The sequence below is a fragment of the Amblyomma maculatum genome, chromosome 5 (genome assembly GCF_055883805.1).
Source record: "Amblyomma maculatum isolate TAMU_Amacu chromosome 5, ASM5588380v1, whole genome shotgun sequence".
Classification (NCBI taxonomy): domain Eukaryota; kingdom Metazoa; phylum Arthropoda; class Arachnida; order Ixodida; family Ixodidae; genus Amblyomma; species Amblyomma maculatum.
In genome coordinates this window covers 48,174,005-48,192,958 of record NC_139348.1, presented here as the reverse complement: position 1 = coordinate 48,192,958, position 18,954 = coordinate 48,174,005, and positions in this window count along the sequence as shown.

Genomic DNA, 18,954 nt, shown 5'->3' with positions numbered 1-18,954 from the left:
AAAGAAAAATATGCACGGAGAAAGGAAACACCAAAATACTGTGATACCACTAGCATCTATTCAAAATGCCCGGACCTACCATGAACGCCATTGAAATCATTCACCTAGTAGCCCCCCTCCCCCCCCCCCCCCCCCCATGCATAAAAAAAAAATCCCTCATAGCTCGCACCACAAAACGAGGTCGAGGCAGTGGCCTAATGCTTTGGGCATTGACCTACCGTGAACTGAAAGAACAGTCTTTTCTAGTGTGTTTTAAGAGAAGAAAGTTTTATTCACCCTGTACATACAGAGAAAACCTTAAAGTGAGCTGAGGTTACTGATTTGAAAACGGTACAGTGCAAAGATAACAAAAACGAATAGGACACCATATGCGCACAACTACCAACTATTTATTGGAAGAAAACACGAATATTCTACTTCTGATGCCAGTGAAGTGCCGGAATTTTTTCAAACAGATTCATATAGTTCCACATCTTCAACACGACCATTAGCAACAAAATAACTCAGATATATTACTTCAGTTCTAGATTTGCTACCGCACATACTTAGCACGCATCAGTGAAGTTAACAAAGCCAATACAATACAGCTAAGTTGCTTGTTGGGCGAGTTGGTTGGACAGTACGTTAAAACAGTGCTAGAAACAGGGAGAGATAGAAAGACAAACACGCATTGCTATCTACCCGTGTTTCTAGCGCGCTAGTCAGACGCATCTGCGGTTCAACTTCGGCGCGCTGCATTCACCATAGAAGAGAAGTGGAAAGTTACTTACTGTTGAGAAATATGAGCTCCATATCACAGCGCAGCAGTGGTTGTAAAATACAGCGCGGGAAAGCTGCAAAATCAGCGTAAATGTCCAAGCGCGGGAAACAAAGACAGCACACCGAACACACACCATCGAGAGCACGTTGAGCAACCGTTGAGCATGTCGAAAGACGAGAAAAGATGAGTTGAACGATCGGTGCGCGCGGGTAGCAAGCAGTCGCTAGCGACTGCAGCGCCAAAATGCTAATAAAGCAATAACTGCCTACAAAACCCAACTATTAGAAAACAAATATGAGTTTAATTTTATTTTGTTTTTCAATTTAACCTTATGCTTTGCAAAGAAACAAGAAAAAAAAACCTGAAATAATAAAGCATTGTTGACAAATTGTAAATTGCATCGGGATCGAGCAGAGCGCCACCACGCAGCAGGCTTCAGCGCGCGGAACCATGTTTGAGCGTACGATCGGCTCTCCTGCTGACTGTTCTCTTGCCCAAGCAACAAATTTCCGGCAGTGCGGTGGTTTTCTCGTGCTCCCAAGCAAGCCGGAGTAGAAGCATGTCATTCGCGTGCCTCCCGTCTTCTTTCAGGACCCGTATGCTACCCCAGTGCGGCCTTACGAGCGGCAATACGGTGGTTTTCTGGTGTTGGCCAGGCAAGCTGGAAGGAAGAGGCATTCGTAGCATAAAAAAGTTGTCATTCGCGTGCCTCCCCTTGTCTGTCAGGACCGGTGTGCAACTCAGTGCAGCCTTACGAGCGGTAGGTTAGCTGGACCGTAAATGACGGGGCTTTGGTTCCCGCTAGAACGAACCGCAGTTTCAAAGTTCGAGGTTATTTTAAAGCGGTCTCTTACCTTCTGTTCCTGATTATCAAATAATCAAGTTGAGACATTGGAGTAATGCAAAGCTGTCTAACAATTTGTGCCGTAATTATTGCCTAATTCCGTGGCTGCAATAAACCATGCGTAGAAAATGTTCGCTGTGATTCGTGAACATTCTTTGAATAGGGATTCAACATTCTGAACAGAGGAAACATGGAGTATTTTTTGTGGACTTTTAGAAGTTAGTAAACCCTTTCTACAATAGCATTTGTGAAACGTTTCTGATTAAAGAGGTGTTTGGAAAAATATCTAACTGATGTCTCTAAAAAACATATCTGAGACGTCTTTGAAAAGGCGTCTTAGTATAGACGTGCTAACGAAGTTTTCTAGGAAACTTCTTTCCGTCGACGTCTGTGAGAGGTTTTATTCCAGAACAAGATGTTTGTAGCCTTCCAGAGCTGTTTAAAGAAGTTTATTAGACGTTATGTGTTTCGTGGGCAGCCGCTATTTCTCTCCGCTTCTCGGCATTCCTGTCGCCCCCGCGGTAGGGTGCCTGGAGGCCTTTCGCCTACCCGTGGTTCTTTCCGCTTTGCCGCAGGGAGAAGAGATGGACCGATGGCAGCGGGTCCCGCGCAGCAAGAAGCAGTTTTCTTTCTTCTTCACGCCCCCCCCCCTCGTTGTTCAAGAAGTGTCGAGGTCGTTTCTTTTCTTTTCTTATTTCTACGGCTTCTGCAGAGCCCTCTACTTGATACTAGCGGCTGTAGTTCTTTACATGAAAAAATATGGCTTGGAGCGAATGCATGTAATGTTCTTTTAACCGAATATCTTCCACACAAACCAAGTGTGGGGCAGTAGAATACCTACAGCTTCGTTTAGCCAAAATAGCAAGACATACCTATATAGTGTTCAGCAACTTTATTGGAACCGTCTTGGAAAATGTTTCCACCGGTCATGATTACATAGTCCATGCGGATTTATACTTCCAAAAGCAGTACGTGGGTTATATAGAGCCTCTCGGGCTGTCATAATAATCGCAAACCACATTTCCGTTTTCGCGTTTATTTTCCATCGTAATGCGGCTTCTGCATCTCAACTAAAGCCCGTGACCTCGAGCTCAAGCTGGTAAATACCGATTGAACCACATAGTAAGTGCTGCAAGTTTCTGACAAAAATATATTTTGTCCATTTGTTCTAGGGATGCATGAAAAGCAGTAGAAGGTCGCAGGGCAAAGTGCACCAGATCCGGATGAAAGCTCATAAAAGCTCACTGCCTCTTTTCTTGACCCCTTACGAAAGGTAAACTCACGGAGGCCGCGAAACAAATTTAAGGGCGTTTAGCATTGATAGGTTTCGAGGGCACTGGTAAAAGTAATTGACGGTTAACATATAAACCTTAAAGGTACGTGATCTCTTCGGTTTACCGTGGGTTTGCTTAGGGTTATGTTATAGGTTAACTTTATGATGAGGTTGTTTAAATTCAGAGGTTACCATTTAACCATAAAAAAATGAACAATTACATTCCTAGGCTCATAGCAGTTTACCGCGCAAATCTTAGGCACTTAATACTAAGTATGCTTCAAACAGACAATCAGCGCCTACCAGTTCACAAATTCAAGCATAAGTTCATGACAACTCGCGATCCACTACAGAGTGTACCATACCAGCCGCGGCTCAATTAGCGCGCGGTTAAAGCTTTATTTCAAAATGTGTATAAATAACAGTTATTTTAACCTTCTGTTGTGCAATGTATAATTCTATCAGCAGGCTCAAATGATATAGTGTCAACACTTTCATGCACGCGGTATAATTAAATGTTGCATAAAAATAGCTGTTTCAATGATACGAATTTTCCACTTTTCTCCTGCTAAGCCGACTGCCTCATGGAACGTAGAGGGGAAACCTGCGCATAGACTTTACTTTGATATGCGCAATGTTATTTAATGATATATTATAGCAGCAGTGAATACGCGGCTGTGGAATAGGGGATTCGAGGAACTTTATATATATTCTGGCATTTCATATCATATTTCTGCGTGTGAGGCTGACGTTGAAGAATTTAACGCAATGTAGATCGCAACTGGTGCAGGAGCCGATCGATCCTCGTTATGTTGCGCGGGATTCTCAAAACGCAATCCCTTTGAATTTTCTCAAAAGAACCAAAGGTTACTTCTTGCACAGTGCTTGTGTTCGCAGGAAGTTACGTTCGACAGGCGAATCGTCCGGGCGATCGGCTCTTTGCGTGCCTTTCTATTTTATTTGAAAACTATCAGGACCACAGTTGTGTTCTGGATGAATACAGTCGGCCTCGGCATATTGATATATCAGGAATATAGCTTTCCTAATCCCCGTGTTTTAGCTGAGGCGGGCAAATATTTGTCCCAAGCTGTTCCATTTATCCTCATGTCGGCAATATACTCGAGTTTTGTCTATCGAGAGTGCAGCATATATGTATATATGCGAAGCGTTACAGCTCATTTGGTCCAAAGGCCACCTCGCTTACCCGGTTTGCGCTTGAGTGTCGAGTTTTGTCTGAAATATTCGGAATGTGGTAGTAAATATGGAGATGCGGTCCAGGTTTCCGCCGGGATCTGTGACAGATGCTGCGCCTTTACTTTCCTATAACCAATTTACAATTAACTGCGGTTGTCCACCGAAATAGAGAGATAGAGAGAAGAATGAGAAGGCGTTGTATCCCGTCGAACGTTAAGGGGAAGCTTGAGCGTCCCCCTAATTTTTATTTCCTTCTTTCAATTATTATTAACTATTCCATCGTACCACTGTGTAAGGTCGTGGAACAATTTACTCTGTGCGACTGCAGACGTGCGCAAGTGCGCACGTGCGTGCGTGCATGCATGCGTCACACACGGCTTCGTGCCGATGCCGGGATAGACTATTAACTCAATATTCTCGGACATCTTGTTCATCCTAAAGTTATAGCTAATTAACGTATGCGCGAAACTTCTGATAAAGCCTAGTGCACACAGGTGCCAACTTTCCTACATCTGTGTTCCTTGGTTGTTTATTGATCCAGTCTCCCAATGATACGACCCTGCATGGCTTAGCACGTGTTTTCTTGTGTATTCCTCTTGCAAAGTCAATCTACTTTGATTATATTTTCACTATAGCTAGGTGGTAGCGCCTATTTGTGTTCCGTCTTGTCTTCATTCTGCCCTTTGTTGTGCGCTATTGGATATCCGAGTTAGTGGATCACATAGGTTACGTTGGGCGGCCTTAACGTTTATACTGGCTTGGAAGTAGAAGGCAGATGTTTGTAGTGCATGATCAGGGGAAAGGCAGGCGCACGTGTTCGCATAGTTAGAGGAGATGTTTGTCGACGGAGCATGGATAGCCATAGCAGTATCTAATCTCTGCGAAGCGCTCTGCTATTCTGCGCCCCTAGACATATGTGCCAAAGGTATGCGAAGTGGGAGACGCCTGTTGCACCCAATCTCCCGCATGCTGTAAGAGACTTTCGGTGGCGCACTGAGTGTGGCGTATTCGATCCCCACCAAATTAAGACAGGCTTTACAGCTGGCATATTGATCCGCACTGTATCAACATTGGTCAGGTCGAGTCTCACACACGTGTCCTTAAGGACTGCGTCGCAGCTTGGACATCCCGCTGCCTAGCGCCGTGAGCTTTTTCGTCGCACAGAGGAAGGCCGCGCGAAGCGTTCGAACAACGTGTAGTGAAGTCCGTGGGATTGATTATTTGGCAGAATAGGAGCGCGGTCGATCGTATTCTTTCGGTGACCCCGTTTCGGTGACCCGGTTTTTTTTTTCGTCATATTCTGAGCGGAATAATAAAAGGTAAAAAAAGGTGACCCCGTTGTCTACTGTTCCCCATGCTAGTGCGTCTCACCTATAGATATAGCCAGCTGTTAGCTCTTGGAGAGCAAAGCTTTATCCGGCGGTTGTTGACGCGGCACATCCACCTCAGCAAGGTCACTTGTACTTCGAAGTGATTTGAACTCGGTTCTTGTCTTGAAAGACGTAAGCCTGCGGCTCACGGGTATATGTGTGCGCCCAAAGGATCCAGCAATCGACTGCCTGGAAATTTGTTAGGTAGTCAGAGCTCCCGAGGGAGTCCTGTTGCAGCTGCACATTATTGATATACAACGTGTGACCAGAAACCCACTGCATTATATATTTCTTGCCGCTACCTTATATGTTCGGTACTGTTTGCTGTTTTACTGAAACATTATTTATTGTCCTAGTGTGCTTTGCTATTTCCATGTTTATCAATAAGATTTCTTTGGTTCCCTGCTATGTAAATGGTTGAAGTTCACGCCTATGACGTCATGATCGTTTCTACTTTCTTATCCCGGTACTTTTCAAGCAGAAGTTTTAAGTTTCTGGACCTATGCAGCATTCCTTCCATATGCAGGGCTATTCTACAAGCGATCTCTCGGCTTAGTACGTACGACAGATAATTCGCTTTAATCACTTCCGATACATGTTCACGCCTTAAAACTAAAAGTTCTCCATAATATTAGTCTGCAAGCCACAACAAAAACCCGAAATTGCGGCAGCTGCTTCAGGAAAGAATTCTTTTCAATTAGCTTCTTTTATTGCGCGTACCCCGTGTAGCTCTCAATAAATATTCTTAATTTTCAATCACTCTGTCTCACATAGGGGTCCCAAACTCATATTGATATGCAGGATGCGTTGAGAAAATATGTCTCTCGCGGACCAGGAGTGGACAGTAACAAGCAAGAAAATATAGAAGCCATAATTCAAAACAATCTGTAAAACAAAAGCGAAATACTAATAAAATAAATAAAAATCAACTGTTTCGTTCCTAAGAAACCACACTCCCATTATTTGAGCAAAAAGAAAAAAAAACAGGAAAAGCGGAGAATCTTCGATGTTTTGTGTCCAAACGCGCCGGAGGAGCGCGTTACTTTAGGATGGCTTGGCGGAGTTACTGAAAGGATACAGCGGTTGAAAACTACTACAATCACTTGTCCTGACAATATATAAATGTGAATGAAAAAGAGGTCTGGTTGTCAAGTGCTATAGTTATTGAAGGCAAAAGTTGACTGTCTTGTAATTTTAACTAATAACGCGCAACTTTGGAAAACGCGCTTACATTTCCAACATTTCGTTCGCACGTACAGCGTCATCGCGCGCTCAAGATCGTCTCAATTGGTCGCGATCTACACATCTGCAACGAACTTGAAAGCACGCACCCACGAGCACAAGCTGCCGAGTCTTCCAAGAACTGTTGACAAGAAGCGGAGGAGGAGAGGGGGGTAGTTTCCGGTCCATTGTAGAACCGGACCGGACCGCTCCCTGCGAAAATGCGCCCCTCCGACTTCCGAAAAAAAAAAATGAAAAGAGCCGCCCGTCCCACGCCGGCAGGTCGTAAAAGAGGATGAATGGGCCACACGCGAAGAAACAAAACCAAATGACAAGGACACTGGCCCGTTTTCTCGCGGCTCTTAGCTTTACCAGACTGTTTTGAGAAAAAAGTATGCGATTAAAAACCTGGTCAGTAATAATTTTCCTTCGTCTTTTTTTCATGTATTTGATCGTATGACAACTTTGTTCGAAGAGAGCTCCTTCAAAAATAGTATACAAATAACACAAAACTGCATGCTCTCTTCGAAGTCAGCGTGTACACATCTCTTCTCTCGCCCAGTCAGGAACGCTCGCCACTAACTTTCGAGCTGCGGGGGTAGCACAGGTGCCCCGCCCTTCCCACCATTTCCCCCCTCTTTTCCGCCCTTTCCTTCGAAACGTCCGAGTGCGCGGTCGGTTTGTTTCGTCAGGGTCTTCCTCCGTGTACGCATTTCTCTTCTCCAGCTGCGAAGTCGTGTTTTTAGAATTTGTCCCTTTGCTTGCCTGTCGAAGCGTTCGCCGCAGCCAAGGCTTGCCAGTGCCCTACGCATAATGTCTGCCCCCGTGCGCTTTTTCTCTTCTATCCGCTTCTTTTATTTTACACAATGGCCTTTTCCTCCCTTACAATGCGAAGTTGCGTCTACTCAAGTGCCCTGCCAATAGCGGACGAATTTCAGTGAGGCATACGGGCTAAGTGGGGGGTACGCGTGAGCTTTTGCGCCAGAATATAACTGATGTTACAGCACCTACAGCTGCGCTTCGTATTAAGCAAACAGTATAATAACATGATTTACACATGAAATCGCGGTCACCTTGTGGCTTGCTTTTTATCAGAACTCGGTAAATAATTTTACTACCAGCTATAGGGTTCACTAAAAATGTGAGCGACAAGTTAAACAAACAATAGCATTAATTATAGTAACAAAACGTTTACACTAAATAGCATGTATCATTTTGTTCCATACTAAGCGCAAATTACATAACATCGCGAAAAACCAAAGCCAAGTAACAGGCAATTTTAAAAAAAAAGTAGCAGTGGTCTCTTCATAACTTTTTTCAATGTACCGCCTCAACAGTCGGGCCGACGCATAGCCGCACTCTTGCCATTAACCTGGCGCCGCGCCCGGCATTTAGTCCGCCCAAAAAGTTGGGCCAAAGCCCGCTGCGAACTACTTGCCGAAATGGCTGGCGGCCACCTCCGGGCCGACCGCTTGCCGTGGTTTACTAGCCGACTAAGTAGGCTGCCGACCATTTTGCGAACGTCGGCCACTGATGCTTGGGTATGCCTATGTACTTAGTCTCAATGCATTACCAACCTGTATAAGGAATGTATTACATTGGCAACCAAGAATTACACTTCATTTCATACTGAGCGCAATGTATGTTGTGCAGAAGATTTCTGGAGATAAAATTACAACTGGCATAGCTCTTGAATCCATGCACCAGCATTGACAAATGCAACATACATTCTTCACGTCACTGAAGAGGCATATTGAACAGAATTCTAAATAGTAATGTTGATAAAGCCAATTTCTGGGGCCTCTCTCTAGCGTGCAAGCAGATGCCGGAAGCAAAGGCTGTCTTTTCCGGGTTACGCTGGTTCAGGCTTCAATACATTGTTTTTTGTAGCCCTTTTCTGTATATGCATGCCCGAATCGTCATATCATTCCTTTTTGAATATTTATTTCAGCATTCGTGATCTTAACGCCTGGTGAATGTCGCCATTGCAAATTCTCGTCTTTTATCATCATGGACCGGTGTGTGCTACTTTTGCAACTATAATTCTTTATTGGACTGACTTGCGCCCACAAAACACTAAAGAAAAACGGCTTCGTCATATAGCAGCTGCAATTGTGTGCATCGGTCGTCGAACTATGAATGCATGCTCATTCGACAGTGCTCAATTTAAATTCGGCGTAGAAACATCTAGATAAATCAGCGAAGGCATACTGGAAAAGTCAGAAAAGTGGACAGACGATTCCCTAGCAAAAAAGACCAATAGGGTGCGTTATTGGTTTTATAAGAATCGGTATTGGTTCTGTAGGTATGCTATGTGTTTTATCTGCATTTCTATGAGACTTATTCAGAAACTCATAAATCTTATAGACTGGTACATATTTGTCCTATAGGCAATAGTATTGGTTTCATAGGTTTATCGGTGGGTTGTATAAGAAAAGTATCAGACCAGTGCAGAAGCCCATACATCTTATAGGCTGATACATGCTTGTCTTGTAGACTACTACATATTGGTTCATGTGTCTGATACATCAGTATGCCTTTGTTTATGGGTCTTGCATGCAGGATCAGTACGTTGGAGATTTTAGGTCTTTGTTTCCTTTTCCATCTCGGACACATCCCCAAAACTCACGCATTCATCCCGTTTATTGAGTGTTGCCGTAACGTACAATATTAGCCGCAATAACAATTGAGAACGCTGCGCGCGGTCTCAACAAACTACGTACAGTTGGAGCCGCAAGACGCGCGACGTTGTTGCTACTGGATCACTGAATGGAGATGGGAAAGCACGCGGATATAGCACGGTTCTGTCGGGGCCCAGCTCAGTCACAATCACCTACATGTGCAAATGGATTGAGAGGCGCGCGTCCAAGCACCTGCAACGCTGCAACCGCCGCCGAAGCGAGAGGAGTCGACATCGAGCACGCGACGAGTACGGCTCGAGCTGCCGACGCGGTAGCGCAGCGCGATGCCGGCGGCGTTTCGCAGCGGAGAGGTAGGTTTCCGTTCTCTCACTCCCACTCCCGCGCAAGCGTTCCCGTGCTGGCCTCTCTCATCCTCCTTTCCACCTCTCCTCTGGGCGCGCATGCGCAGCTCCGTAGAGGCATTGGCGCTGGCGCGATCGCTGATCGGGCGGCAGTTCGGTCGGTGCCCTGTGTTTACAAGTTTTCGCCGATTTTCGGGGTGCTTCTAGAGGATATCAACGTTCCAGCGCACGTTCAGCTTTTGATCAGGTGCGTGTGCATCACTTGCAACTTCGGGCTGACGTTTATACTTTGTCAGTGTATGATGTGGCTTTGCGTTGCAGAATGCCGTTGCCTGCACGCCAACAAAGGAATTTGAATCGCGCGGTGTGATATAACGCAGCGTCGAGTTTTAAAGTTGTCGGCACGATTTCTTGAAAGTATTGATGAAACTTTTTAGCGTTAATCTGTTTTCGAATATCGTGCGCACTGTGTTTAAGTGGCAGAACCTGTGGTGAGGCGCAAGGCGGAATGTTGGTTCAGCAGCTACCTCGGCGTTCAGTAATGGCGGCGCCTCTCCTAACTGACGCGCGCAATCGCGGTTGCCGGTATATGTGTGGACCGATTTTTTGAAGTCATGGTGGTGTCGCGTTCTTGAAATCGCTTATTTTTCAAGCTGTAACGCAATTTTTTATTTCTTTCAGGTGCCTTAGCATTCGAGAGACTACATCATCGGGCCGAAATCCGCAATCTTGGAATCGAGGGCTACCTGGATGCAGTCAATGTTTGGATTATGTGCCAGTATGCGTTGCCGCTGTCATTGTGGAATAAAATGTGTATACATGCACCTGCTGCGTAACTCATCCCTAGAAAATGGAACATAGCTGCCCTCTCCTTTCAGGTGTCCGGAGAGGTAAAACACCCGCAGCTACTCGATGAGACCAATATTCCATAGGGCCTACAAAACCAATAGGAAGCCTACTGGTTTTGTAGGTCTATCAGATTATTGACAGCTATGGGTGTACTAGCATTACAGACCTATCAGTTTATCAGATGCCATAGGACCGATAAAACCATAGCCTATACGACCAGTAAACAATTGACCTATAAAACCAATACTCCAGTAGACCTGTAAAACCAATCGGCTAGGATACCCATAAGACCAATACTCTGGCAGACCTATAAAACCAATATCAATAATCTGATAGGCTATTAGTTTTCTATCGGATTTTTTTTTGCTAGGGTTGCGGCGGCAGCTACGAACCGTGCGAGCAAAGGCCAATCCAAATGTACTGTGGTGGCCATGTAAGCGCTCAAAAACTCTACTGCAGCGCTATCCATATATGGCAGCTGACGAGAGCCCATGAGCACAGCAAAGTGATCCCGAGGCAAGCGAACTGCGCCGAGGTGCCGAAATCGGTAGCACCCCGCAGCATGGGTTGCGCACTAGCTTTGAATGTCATTTGAGGGAGCATACTACTGGACAGAAGGCGATGCCTGGGCGCGCCAATCAGGGTTGCCAGATTTGGCTACTTTACGCCAAGTTGGCTACTTTCTGAGCCGCCTGGCGACAAACATTTTAGGTTGGCTACTTGGCTACTTTCTGGCTACTTTGAAAAATTTTCGCCTATTCCAACGAGCCCGTTTGCGCGCTGTTCAGGATGCTCATTTTTATAGCTAGACAGATAGCAAATCTATCAACGGTAGCGCTGCAATACAACCAACTGTGCATGGTGACGACTGTCCCCACCCTGTTTTAAAGGGGACGCTCTTAACATCCATCCACTAAAACCCCTTGACAATTTGAAAGCAGCGACACTATCCTCCGCGCCGCGCTTTCCTCCTCAATTCCCCTCGCGCGGGGCGGCTGCGAGCTCTGCGCACGACACGCGTTTTCTCCCTGGCGCCCGCCGGCCGGCCGCAGCAGTCAGTGAAGCGCGCGTTTTTGGTCCAGGTCTGCGCTCCAGGATCTAGTACTGCCTCTGACTTTGTCTGCGTTTGTTCTTTTGTTTTTTTTTTAGCGTGAACTCTGTCACCGCGGTAAAACTTTGCAAAACGAGAAAACGGCCCTGGCTGGTGCTTTGAACTTTAAGATCAGAGAAAGTCAAAGCGGCCGCTTAGTCAATTTCGCTACTTTCTTATTTTTTCGCTAAACGAGAGAACGACCCAGGCTGGTGTTTTGAACTTTAAGATCAGAGAAAGTCAAAGCGGCCGCTTAGTCTGTTTCGCTACTTTCAAGCTATCTTGGCTAAGCATAGTATATGTCACGTGATAAACCTTCAGTTTGGATCATTGGTTAAAACTTAAATATACACTTATTTTGACCAACTACGGGCCAAATTAAATGATATTTAGTAAGCCGCACTTGAAACCCAAATTTGCACTGCAGCATCGAGTCATATACCGTTAAGCTTAGGCCAAGTGTAATGGGACTGTGGTAGTTTTTTTTTTTTTGAAGAGTTTGCCACAAAGCATAAGTTGAGAAAGGGGGAATGGGATGCAGGAGATAGAAAGTTAAAAGAAGGAGTGAAGTCCAGTTGCGCTTATGTATTCGAGAAGGTTGGCAGTATAGCGATTGTCCATTGTCTATTTCTCATAATCACTATCGCGATTCCACCGCAGGCCCACCTTCATGAGTATCCGTTGCCTAATGTGAGTCGTTGATAGACACGTCCACAACAAGTGATGCACATCGCAGACGTCAGGTGGAGTGTCACAGTGAGGGCACCTGTCAGTCACTGGTAAATCTTTTTCCCGCCATCGATGTCGAACAGGTAGTTAGCGATCCTCATTATTCTGCGTTAAATATTTATTTTGTATAAAACCTAACTTTGAGCTAGACTATCAAGTCATACCATTGAAAAGCTTAGGATGAATCCAAACGCTCTGAATTAGCGATCCATATTAGCGTTAGTGAGCTATATGCAATCAAAACCATATACCTTTCATATACCGAGTCATATACCTTTCGAAAGCTTAGGTTGAATGCAAATGAGTTGTGCTAGTTATCGAACCGAATTAATTAGTGCTAATTATTTAACTGCACTTGAAGCCAAATTTTGCATTATAGATGGCCAACAAAGGGCAAGTGTAAACGCATTATGCTAGCTAGCCAGACTTAGATAAACATCACAACAAAGCTAACACACTAACTAGGCTTACCACGAACTGCTTCGAAATGTTTTTCTTTGCCCGTGCATATTTGCGTGCAGTAGGTCTTATTTAGCGTGCACCCGCTGACAATAAATTAGTCATGAGTGCATCTTCCGTCCATAGGTTTGTCTCAGTGTGAAAGTGGCTTTTGCACTCTAGTTTGTTTACTGAATAAAACAGTTGCACACTTTCAATGCGATCAAGGAGCGCGGACAACCATTCATTGACCGCAATTCGCCGAACATTATTAGGCACTGGTGTCAAGAAAGCTTTCGAGTATACTTGGTATACCTATGAAAGAATGATTTCTATATCTCTAGGCAAGGTAAACGCCTCTCGATAATGTAATATTATACTTGAGAAACCGAAGGTTCCCGTCCAACGCCCAGTAGTCATGATCAAAAAGAAGTGTGTGTGATCATGTGAACACCCCCTGCACATTGGCCGTATCCTTGATAAACCCAAACCATGATTGAGAAGGTCAACTCAACTATTTACGGCAGGCCTGAAAATCGCACCTGAGTGGTTGCAGTTTCGTTTCGTCGTGTTCTCCTTTTGTAGCCATTGTTTGAGACGTCCAACTCCACTAACATTTTATACTTACATTTTCGTGGACATAATTTTATGCATTTTATACTGTTTCTAATCATCACAGAGAAGTTTCTGATAACATGTGTGTTTATCTGGTCAGTTTAGTTTTATGTCTGTTTATATGATATCGCAGTATTACGCAGCCAGCTTTTTTTTTTTCGGAAAACTTTTCTATGTGATTTAGTTGCTATAAGACGCAACTGGCATTTGTTTCTTCACTAGCGTTGGAATAAAACGACTATTAAACGAATGTTTTTGGTTGTCTTTTTGCAGTGAGCGCTCTATTTACACAAGCGTTTAGGGGTAGATCGGCTGGAAACGCTGATTGGCCCAAAATGTATGACGTCATATATGACGTCACAAACAACGTCATGGGTCACGTGATATTTTATGATGTCATGTTCGGATGTAGGGCGCACGTGTTTTCCCTAGACTGTCCCTGGATTCCCCATGCTTTTCAGAGCGCCCGGGCGCGGCAGCATGGCCGACGGTGACACGGTGTCGGCGGCGCGCCGCAAGCAAACGGCAGCTGCCTAGTCGATGGCCGTCGGCGGAGAGGTGGGAGAGGCACGAGGCCTAGCTTGCATGCAGTGCGGACACTGTGGAAACGGCAGCGACGTCAAATAACATATGCACGCTTCGAGCCGCGAAGAGGTTTCCGAACCAGCTTGTCGCACCACACGAATTGCCGGGGAAATCACAGTTTAATTGCTTTTCCTTTATCTAGATCTGTGTGAGACCTTTCGGCGACAAAAACAATCGAGGTTCGCCAACGCAGTGTGACCTGTTCGTAGGCTGGCCGGGCGAATTTTCCGCACACCATGTTTGCGGTGATTCCGCTCTTCTGCACATTTCGTATATTTGCAACACGTTTCCTTGCAAAATAGCTTTCTCGGTGCGATGTCTTTCAGGCGCGCAGGCTGTCGGCAACGGTCGTCCGTCCCGTTGCCACGCGTCCCGATATAATTCGGTCTTTTTCTAAGCGAAATAGTTCATTATGAATTGTTTTAACCAGAAATGCGCTCGGTGACCGCTCTTATTGGCTAAAAAGGGCCTAATTTCCTCACTCCAAACTAATGCGCCGGCGAATGCAAATGATGCGGGCCGGCAACACCGTGGCGCCGGCGCTATTATAAGCACATCCTAGCTGCAATAACTAGCTAGTCGATGACTGTAGGGGGCAAAAAAAAGAAAAAGCTTTGAGGACAAAGGGAATAGAGATGCGTACTAGGTCATTCGACTCTACAAATTTTTTAGGTCAGAATTGTGGTGCTGGGAGTGATATGTTGATTAGGAAAAAAAACACTAAATAAGCTGTAGTATTAAAGGATGACCTCTCACTGTTTTGGTTACCCTGTTGTTAAAAACAATTAGGCGCCTAATGAATACCCTATTCTCATTTGGGCTATGATTATTATAAAACTATGTAAGTCATTTCACATTGATCAGGGCTTGTTTTAGATTAAGTTTAATAAAGCAAATCCCCATCTTGCACTTGGAGCATAATGCCTTCATACCTCAAATAAAGTTGATGGAGCATATCATAAAGTCGCAATTATTACAACCGGATTTCAGATCATTCAGCCTCAGGATTTCAGGCCAACAAGAAGAAATGTTGTACTACATTGTTACTAAGGAGGTCATGTTATATATGGGTAACTATAGGAGCATTATAAGATGTGTTTTTTTAAGTAGTACAGAACTGTGCGTAGCCTTTAGAAAACATGAAAATATTGCAGCGTATATATCACATGAAGAGTAATGGCATTGTATGTTTTCTAAGTGTCAGCATATGTTTGCTGTCAAATTGAGATCCATGTGATGCATGCATCTTTTAATGACTTAGTGCTTGTTCTAATGCAACGCATGGACCATTTCAGCTTGCCATGCCTTCGCATGTCTAATATGTAATAAGCAGCATCTTACGTCTTCTGCATTTCTTTCACAGCAACAAGTTTTGCATCCGTCATATGTGTCAATTGTGATTTTTAACTGGACCTGTAGCCTGAAACAGACTGCTGACTGCCATCACAAATTTGTTTGTTATATATTCAAACGCTGCATTTATTTTTGTTCATAAAAACATTGAAATGCTTTAATAACTTTCATTGCCTTGAGTAAATGTTTGTCATTCGTTACATTGATTGCTTGCAGTCCAGAAATTCTTTACATTCCTATTTGGCTATACCTTACACTTATAAACACATTTAAAGTTATATATGTGCTACACTATTTTTCCTTCCATTTAGTATCTCTTTCACACAACCTCAGAGTTTAAAGACAATTATTTATCAAACAGCACTTGTGAATATATCTAAGTGGACACTTTTTTAATTGCACAATGATGGCATAATGCAATGAAAAATAAGTTAATGTGGTCCACCACTTCAGTTTGCAAAAAACTTATGAAAGAGAAAGGTAGCATGCACTATAGCCAATTTTTAACAAAATTTTCTGGGCATATGCCACCTTTTATGCATCTAATATGTCAACAGCAAAAAAAAAAAAAAAAAAAAAAACCCTTTCTTATACATTACTAAGGTGCAAAGATGAGTAAAACGAGTATTTGCTGAATTTCGGGCTGTCCAGACATTGTGGGATTGCTTTTCAGGATATAAAAAGGCATTTTTTTAGCATAAAGGAGGGGTTAGAAACCTTGCGGGCCCTATAGGGGTGTGAGGACTGCACTGGGTGCAGTGCTCAGGAAAGCGTGGCTGGGAATGGGGGGGGGGGGGGGGAAGAGGGTGGTAATGCAAAGAGTGCAGTTAGAGAAATATATGCAAGGCAATTCACATGCTGCAATACTGTGGGCCTTAAGTTCTTTTCCTCAAGAGAATGCTTTCTCTCTTTTGTTGCTGTAAGAGAAGGTTATTGTTAAAATGAGAGATACACGTCAGTCCATCATGAAATCAAACCTGACGACCCCCACTATCACTCCGCTGCTGAAGACCACTTTGAGACTAAATGTATTCTGTTAGCAAGGCATCACTGCTCATTGGTACCTTTTTTATTTGCAAGGAGGCTACCGTAGTCTGTGCCATTGCTTTTTTATGTTGCTTGCACCTATAGCATGCAGTACCTGAAGTAGTAAATGCTGCACAATTTCATTTGCAGACAAAGCACCTATACCTTGACAAAGTAGTGGCAAAGATGGATGATTTAAAGCTCTTTCTCAAAGATGATGTGTGGCCACAGTGTGCAAGGCTATTGAGCAGAAATTCATAAAATCAAATGAGCTCAGAATATCAGTAGACAGGCACCAGAAGTTCAAAAAGAGTATGGTAGGAGAATGTGTCTGAGGTTCAGGGTTTTCATTGCAGGAAGAAAATAAAAGGGGCGATGCTTGACTGCACTGGTAGATTTTATGCTGAGCTCTGCATTAAATCAAAAGCGATTTTAGAAGCCGCAGAAATATCTGGTCCTGAAGTGAAGAGATTTCTTTATTCTACTGAGGGACCTCTCAAGCCTTAAAGTATGTATTCCGAAGCTTACATCCTTCTACAACAAGCTGTCTGATAGAACACATTTCATCAAAATGCCTTGGCTGAGGAGACACCTCAAATTAAAGTGGCAAGCATTGGACTCGAAGAGGCCAACGGTTGGGCAGCATTGGAGTTCCCCAGATTGAGATTTTCTAGAGCCTCTCCCAGCCTGCAACTATTCCTAATATATGAGTGTCTGTTGTATCCTGTGAGAGGAGGAGGCTGTGTCCTGTGAGGAAGAGGACCTATGATGGGTCAGTGGACGCTTTCAGATCTGGCATTATCATCTCTCGTAGGTGAGCTGGCAAAAAACATTGATTTTGACAAATCGAGTAGCAGCTTTGAAGACTTAAAGACCGGAAAATGAAAATGTTGGCATGTCGGTTTTTTTTTCTTTTTTTTTTGCTTTATGCTCTTTAGATCAATACCAGCTTTCAAAACAAGATTTATAATATCTGAAATTAGTTGCTCAAAGCAAGATGACTTCAGTGTTTCCCACTTTTTGTACACAAGCGATTTCTATAATTGATCGAGGGGTATGCTTATTTCATTTGTGCGGCAGGATTAATTATGCACTTGTCCCTCTGCAAAATTTGTCTTTTACAGCGCAGTTGTTGAAGGCCTCAATTATGACTGCTTGTTTGTTTTTGTAACTTCAGTTCTCTTCTGTGTGTTCGAGTTGTCCTTTCACTATTAGCATGCTTACTTCTCAAATGACATTTCTACGCCCATATTTGCATGTGAACGCTCAGTCTAACATTCTAGCTGGTTCGTATTTACTTTATTCTTTGTCACTGTGGCCGATGTAATTGCAGTTGTCTTGTGCATGTTCAAAGCTTTCAACAGTCCTTATGGAGAGTTTGTGGAAGCATAAAAAATATGAACTACAATACAGCACATTGGCCAGTTCTCAAGGCTTTTGCTGGCACTGCGCTATGCCTGATGTAAACGAAATTGTTCACAATGGCACCGTGTTATAATCCTGGTCGCATCTGCCAGTTTGCCACTTTTTAGTTACTGTACGTGTTACCAAGTATTTCTACATGCTCAAAGTTTGCAATTCTTGTGGTTTTTATATGCCCTTTTATTTGAGTGGTCCCAATCTAGAAATTCATCTGTCAAAAACCTCTACTTAATTCTTCACAAATGCACCTTTCTTAAGAAAAGAAAAAATATGACATATGCCCCTCGTAATATAGCTATTATCAGTTGTGGGGTATGCTTGTTACGTTGAAGTCTTAAGAAATGAAGGAAAAAAAATGCCTCGGCTTGCACAATGTTGTGCGATACAAAAAACGAACTTCCCCAATCGAAGAAAGCCTTGACGACAAAGTAGTTGATGGTATTGCGCTCAGGTGTGTTCATTGCACCGGATGTCGCAGACCTACGCCATAGGGGGTTAGAAATGGAGTGCTTTCATGGGATACAGAGGAACGAATACAACCGGTCATGGAGACTGCAAACATGCGCCTTATCTGCACTTGTGCCCTCGTTTTTGTGTTCTTTCGGAGTTGTAAACCATCAACAGGTAGCAAGGCTCGCATGCAACGGGTACCTTATACGCATGAATGTTGATCCCAGTTGAATTCCAGTTAGGGATCCATTGTTATCCAACTGGTATGAACTGGAAGTTTGTTCCTTAAACCATTTACATCAGTTAGGATTTTTGCCTGGGTTGTTTCAAAGTAATGTAGAAATGTTGTCAGTGTTGTTCAAGTTACTGCCTATGAAGCAACACAATTTTACAAAAAAACAATGGTTGTGAGCCACCTCATGCATTTATTTTTCCGTTTTGAAAATGTTTCAAGCTACAATACTTGCCATGTCACTTTGCGTAAAAGAAGCTCTAGCTTTTTACAGGAATGGTTTTAGAGTGTGCTAAAGAAAGAAAGTGTAAAGAAAGATGGAATAGTGACATGTGGCCTGTTTTATGCATGATGTTTGTGTGCCGCACATGAAGTGAAAAGATATCTCTGTTGGTTAACGGCTTTGCACTCAGTGGATTAGTCATGCAGTGTTGCATGACAGACCACTGAAGGCCCAATACATCCTACAAAAGACTAAAAACGAGGAAACATGACAATGAAGTTGAAGGCCCATGATCTG